The sequence below is a fragment of the Hemiscyllium ocellatum genome, chromosome 37 (assembly GCF_020745735.1).
Source record: "Hemiscyllium ocellatum isolate sHemOce1 chromosome 37, sHemOce1.pat.X.cur, whole genome shotgun sequence".
NCBI lineage: Eukaryota > Metazoa > Chordata > Chondrichthyes > Orectolobiformes > Hemiscylliidae > Hemiscyllium > Hemiscyllium ocellatum.
This window is the reverse complement of record NC_083437.1, coordinates 41,549,601-41,555,600: the sequence shown is the minus strand read 5'-3', so window position 1 is coordinate 41,555,600 and position 6,000 is coordinate 41,549,601. Positions and strand designations below refer to the sequence as shown.

At 44.1% G+C, this 6,000-nt stretch overlaps 1 protein-coding gene across 1 annotated transcript in view; it reads left to right on the top strand.

Moving 5' to 3' along the window:
- The first annotated feature begins 2,259 nt into the window (after positions 1 to 2,259).
- Positions 2,260 to 6,000, top strand: part of casz1 (castor zinc finger 1) — a 129,358-nt gene continuing 125,617 nt past the window's right edge. Inside the window, exon 1 of the mRNA XM_060851972.1 lies at positions 2,260 to 2,329. The gene's annotated coding sequence lies outside the window, so the exon portion shown is untranslated. The remainder of the gene's footprint in view (positions 2,330 to 6,000) is intronic.

The window sequence follows — 6,000 nt, the reverse complement described above, 5'->3', positions numbered from 1 at the left end:
CAAAGGTTGGGTTTGATTTTTTTTTGTTCTCCCTGTCGTCAGTAAGTTGCAGTTGGTGTGCTGTGGCCTTTGATATCCTGATGTTTTGAAAGATGTGGGACAATGAAGGAACATTTCCTCTGTATGCCATATAATACAGTAATTACAAACCCATTCAAAAGGGATATATTTATAGTTTCTCTAATAGTGTTACAGAATATCACACATGAAAATGTGAATGATGTAACCTGTCACTCCTGAGTATTTTGGAAGGTGCTGGCCCTGTCCCTCACTCTGGGAGAGGGGTTCGAGCTGGTGTGGTGGCCCAGGACTAGACACTGTTGCTGCACACTGGCCAGTGAAGGAGTGGGAGGACATATGTTCACACTGCTGTCTCCCACGTGTTGGAATGATACCGTGAGGATACCGTTGGGGTGAGAGACTTGAACATTAGAGCTGAATTAACTGAAGCAGAGAAGGCTAATGGGAGATCTAATCAGAAGCGTTTACAATTAGTTCAGAGTTTGAAAACAGGAAAGATTGTTTTCACTGGTCAGTGAGTTGGAAATAAGGGGGCTTAAACTTTGCATTAGAACTGGAGGCTTAAAGAGGGAGGTTTGAGGAAATTTTTCATGCACAGGATTATTAGAATAAGGAATAAATTACCACAAGTGGCTGTTGAAGCCAATTTAATCACAATGTTTAAGAGGGAGTTAAACACTTGAAGGAAAATATTGACGGCTGTGAGGAAACTGGATCTAGGGTAGATGGCACTGATATGGAACTGGTAGCCCTGGAGTCAGGAGAGGCCACAATGACCTTCTTCGATGATTGAATTTCTCCTTCAAATGTCAGTGAAGGTGTGAATCGCAAGAACAAAAGACTTGCATTTGTATATTAGACATAACAAAGTGATATGCGACCAGTCAAGTACTTGTCAGAACGTAGTTCTTGGTGGAATGCAGGATAAGGGGGCAGCCAGTTTGTGTACAGCAAGCTCTCACACAAAGCAATAAGCTAAAAGGCCAGAGATTTCCAAGTGGTCCTCTCACCCCACTGATGTTGTGAGCTGAGAGTGGTTTGGTTTTTGGGGGGCAAGACCCAAAGGAAAGGCAGTGAATGCAAGAAGCCAGATGTCTGTTTGCTGATAAAGTCCTGCCTCAACCTTTACAGTGAAGCTGTGTGTTATGTCCTTGTAATGATGTGACCCACAGTCAACATGGTAAAATGAACAGCTATCTACAACACCTTTATGTTTTACATTTATGTCAATTGTGTTGTTTAGTTCAAAAATCTCTGCTATGTCCCGTGCTTAGTCATAGAGACGTACAGCACTCTTTAAGCATGAGGCACAAAATTTTGTTTTCATTAGTTCCTGGGAAGCGGCCATTGCTGGCTCACCCAGCATTTTTTTTTCCCATCCCTAATTACGCTTGGGAAGATCGAAGTAGACTCCCATCTTGAATTTCTGGAAATCCATGGGGGAAAGGGTTACTCACAATGCTGTTAGGGAGGGAATTCAAGGACCCAGTGACAGTGGAGGAACAACATTATATTTCCAAGTCAGGATGGTGAGTGGCTTGGAGGGGAACCTGCAGGGACTGGTGTTCCCATGTATCTGCTGCTCATGTCCTTCTCGATGGAAGTAGTCATGGGTTTGGAAGGTGTTGTCTGAGGAGCTTTGATGAATTTCTGCAGTGCATCTTGTGGTGAAGGGAGTGCCAATCAAGTGGTCTGCTTTGTCCTGGATGGGTAGACTTTACTGGAGATCTTGAGTATTGTTGGGGCTGCACTCATCCAGGCAAATGGAGATTCCATCACACCCCTGACTTGCGCCATATAGATGATGAACAGGCTTTGGGGGGTCAGAAGGTCACCACAAAATTCCCAACCTCTGACCTGCCCTTGTAGCCACCATATATTTATATAGAGAGTCCTGTTCAGTTTCTGGTCAATGGTAACCCCAATGATATTGATAGTGGGGATGCCATCAAATGTCAAAGCAGAATATTTGAATTATTTTGTCGCATGAGCAATGCAATTAAATTATTAATAATGAGGCATCAAGGATGTTTTTTGTCCAATGTTAAAAGAGGAAGTCATTTATTCTGCCATGGATATTACCCTGCATCAGATTCTCAGTTAAAGAGCAATCTGAGTACGTTCTTTGCTTGAAAGAATGTAATCGTTCCTACATCAGTGCAGTTGAGTTCAAAGTACCTTCTTTTTTCTCTCCAGCCCCACAGTGTATGAACTGATTGCTGTGAAATGCTTACCTCAGTATCGCTGGCTCACACGGAAATGAAGTAAACCGAGAAATCAGCGCATTTCGGAAAGCAGTCCTCAGCAGGTAATGTAACCACACCCCCGACGGTTTTATCATTTAATCCCAGAGTGACTACTTTGTGAGGGAATGCTGAATGTCGTCTAAAGATTTCCTTTTAATTTGAAAGTTAAAGAAGTGGAGGAAAAATTCTAATCCTCTCAATAAAAACCGAAAGAATTGCGGATGCTATAAATCAGAAACAAAAAACAGAAATTGTTGGAAAAGCTCAGCAGGTCTGGCAGCACTTTCTTCACTTGACCCGAAACTTTAATTCTGATTTCTCTCCACTGATGCTGCCAGACCAGCCGAGCTTTTCCAGTAATTTCTGTTTTAATTCTGCTGAGCTGTTTGTTAGTGAAACGGATTAGTCTCAAATAATCCAAATCAATGATTGTGGCAATTTATACTCAAGCTGTGAATAAAATGTTCTCAGCAAATTGTAAGGATCTTATGAAAGAAAACTGGGCGGTTTCTAAAGCGATGATGTTGCTGGTAAACTCTGATGTTGCACTGGGGTGGACAAAGTCAACAGTCACGAGACACCAGGTTAGAGACTAACAGATTTATTTGAAATCACAAGCTTTCAGAGCTCCTCCCCTTTGTCAGGTCACCTGTTGGATTATAACCTGCTGATGTGTGACTTCGAACAATCCTTACCTGTAAGCGAATTGCAGGTGCCAATACAACATGCAGTTTTGCAACTTTGATGTGACATGGTGGTTGTGACAGTATTACAGACTTGTTATGGTGCATGAGGCCATTCGGCCCAACATGACTGTACTGGCCCTTTAAGCAGTTTTATGTAGTGCCTCCCTCCTGCCGTTCCCCACACCTTGTTTCTGTTTATGTAACAATCCAATGTCCCTCTTGAACCTGCCTCCACTACACATCCAGGCAGTGCATTCCACACCCTAACTACTCACGTGGTGAAAGCCATTTTTCTCACCACACGTTTGATTCTTTTACAAAACACTTTAAAACTGTGCATCCCTAGTTGTCAATCTGTTTATGAGGGGGAGCCTTTTCTCCCTATCCACTATGAGTTGGGCATCATCTTGGGAGAGTGGGGCTTGTGGAGAGAAACAGAGGCTGGAATTTCCATTTTTTGCTGCAGTTTGGGCTGGAATAGTGGTCGGGTTTAAGACAACCTCAAATAAACCTCGGCTGATTCCAGTCAATTGCCCCAGTGTTAATTCACTAATGCCGTTTCAGATGGTGTTGGGAACAAACCCACTGGGGCATGCAGAACATGGAGCAGAAGGAACTGGAGAAAATTAATTGCTGACAGAGATTTGGGAAGACTTGAGAGAACTCCAAGAGGCATTGCAGCTTCCTTTTGGTGGCTTTGCCAAAGTAGAAGCAGTGAGCGGTTAGGTAGGGGACCCTCGAACGGGAGGGAAAGGGAATGGGAGCATGAGTTAGCAAAGACCAATGGGAGCCAGTTAGTGTGCAGCCTGGAGTGGGACAGTGATGAACATGAAGGTGCAGCAAGAGGACATTCGCCATCAATCCCTCACAGCATTGTAACATCTCCACAAGGTGATAGAGCAAGGTTTCAGACACTCCAGCATCATTGGGCTGCCTATGCCAGGCAACACCAGAGAAAGTGGATCAAAGAGGACATGAAGGAAAGAGATTGAGTTCTTGCGGCTGGGATTTCTTTCTGTTTCTCTTCCTGGTCTGGAGCATTAAATCCTACAACCAGAAGTCTACACTCAGGCCATGGGAATATTAGCATAGAGAAAGGAGGGACATTTACACAGTACACCTGTCTGATCAGAGCAGGTATTGGTGCAGTAGTAATGTCCCTAGACTAGTAATCGAGATCACCCAGAGTACTGTTCTTAGGGCATTGGTTTGACTCCCACCATGGCAGATGGTGAAATTTTAATTAAATAATATCCGGAATTAAAAGCTAGCCTCATGGTGACCATATAATGGTTGCCATCAAGACCAATCTGGATCATTAACGTTCTTTCAGAAAGGAAATCTACCATCCTTACCCGGTCTGGCCTACATGTGACTGCAGACCCACAGCAATGTGGCTGATTTTTAACTGCCCTCTGGGCAATTAGGGATGGGCAATAAATGCTGCCCTAGACAGTGACCCCCACATCCCATGAATGAATTTAAAAAATAATCTCAAGGTAGTTCACTGCCAATGTAATGCAGGAAGGGCACAACTCAGTAATTCTCAAAGCAATATGACGGCAGCTATTTAAATGTCACAGGGAACAAAACCAGGATGTCAGAATGGCAGTGGAGAGAGAGGGAAATTCATACGAGGTAATATTGACTGCTGTACGCAGAGACAGCCTCTCTGTAATGCTAGTGACTCATTCAGTCTGCTGCAGTACTGTCCTTAGAGCCATAGTATTTCCTGCAATAATCTTCACAATGAGATAAATCATCTCAATATGTGCACGAAGTTTGCAACAATATCAATTTTCTTGGTCCTGATGAATAGCTAATATTGGTGGATCTGATTGTCTCTCTTTAAAACTACATGGAAGTTTACGTTAACCCATATGGTTTTTCCTGCCCAGGCTGTGATGATTACTGCTCCTTACAGATAGACCTATTCAATCTCAGCCCTAGACATTAGTCGAGAACACGTTTCGGAACTCACCTCCAGCTTTTGTCTCCAACAAACACTTGCTGGAATTTAACTAAATCAAACCGTGCATGACTTCACCCAGAGCTCAGGTAAAGATGCTCCTATTGTTCCAGGTTGTACCATTGGAGCGCTGGCTGGTGTGGGTTATCGACAGATCCATTGATCTGCTCGGCTCATCTATCAGGTGACTTTGGAAGCTGGAGTTGGTCACACTTGTTATCTGGCACCCATCCCAACCTAAACCGTCCCACTGTCCTCCAGGAGGACATTCAGGGATTGTCCCAGACTTCTGCCGGTATTCACAAGGGGACACTAGAGTTTTGTTCCCAGTAGCAACGCAGCCACTGATTCACTCGCTGACTCTTGTAAACCAACACGAGGAGATCCTTGTTTCCGATGAGCCAAATGAAAGACGTGTATTTGTGTTCATAACCAACGGACAATCAAAGCACTTTTCAACTGGTGAGGTACATTTTGAATTGTCATCACTGTTGCAGCATAGCAAATGCAGCAGCCCTTTTTCTGCACAACAAGATCCCACTGACCTAAAGATGACAATGATCAGCTCTCCCCTCAGTAATGTTGTTGGTGAGGTGGGATATTGACCAAAACAATAGAAATAAACTCCCTCCTCTTGCTCAATACAATATCAGGAGATCCTTTACATACACAATCTGAGGGGTGGTATCTCCATCAGTGCGTAGATAGTACGCACTGATGCCACTGAGAGTTGGTAGTGGAGGGAGTGGATGTTCGTGGATGTGGGGTCAATCAAGCTGCTGCTTTGTCCTGGATGGTGTCAAGTTGTTGTTGGAGCTGCTGTCATCCAGGCAAGAGGGGAGTACTCCATCACACTCTGCCTTGTGCCTTGTAGATGGTGGACAGGCTTTGGGGAGTCAGGGGGTGAGTTACTCACCACAATATTCCTCGTCTCTGACCTGCTCTTGTATGGCTAGTCCAGTTCAGAGGAATTATAGTTACAGAGGAGTGATACAAGCACCTGAGCAGGGATCAAAAAACTGGCCTCAAAAAATGTTATCCATGAACCCAAAGTCAATTGGCTGCTGACTCTGGGTAC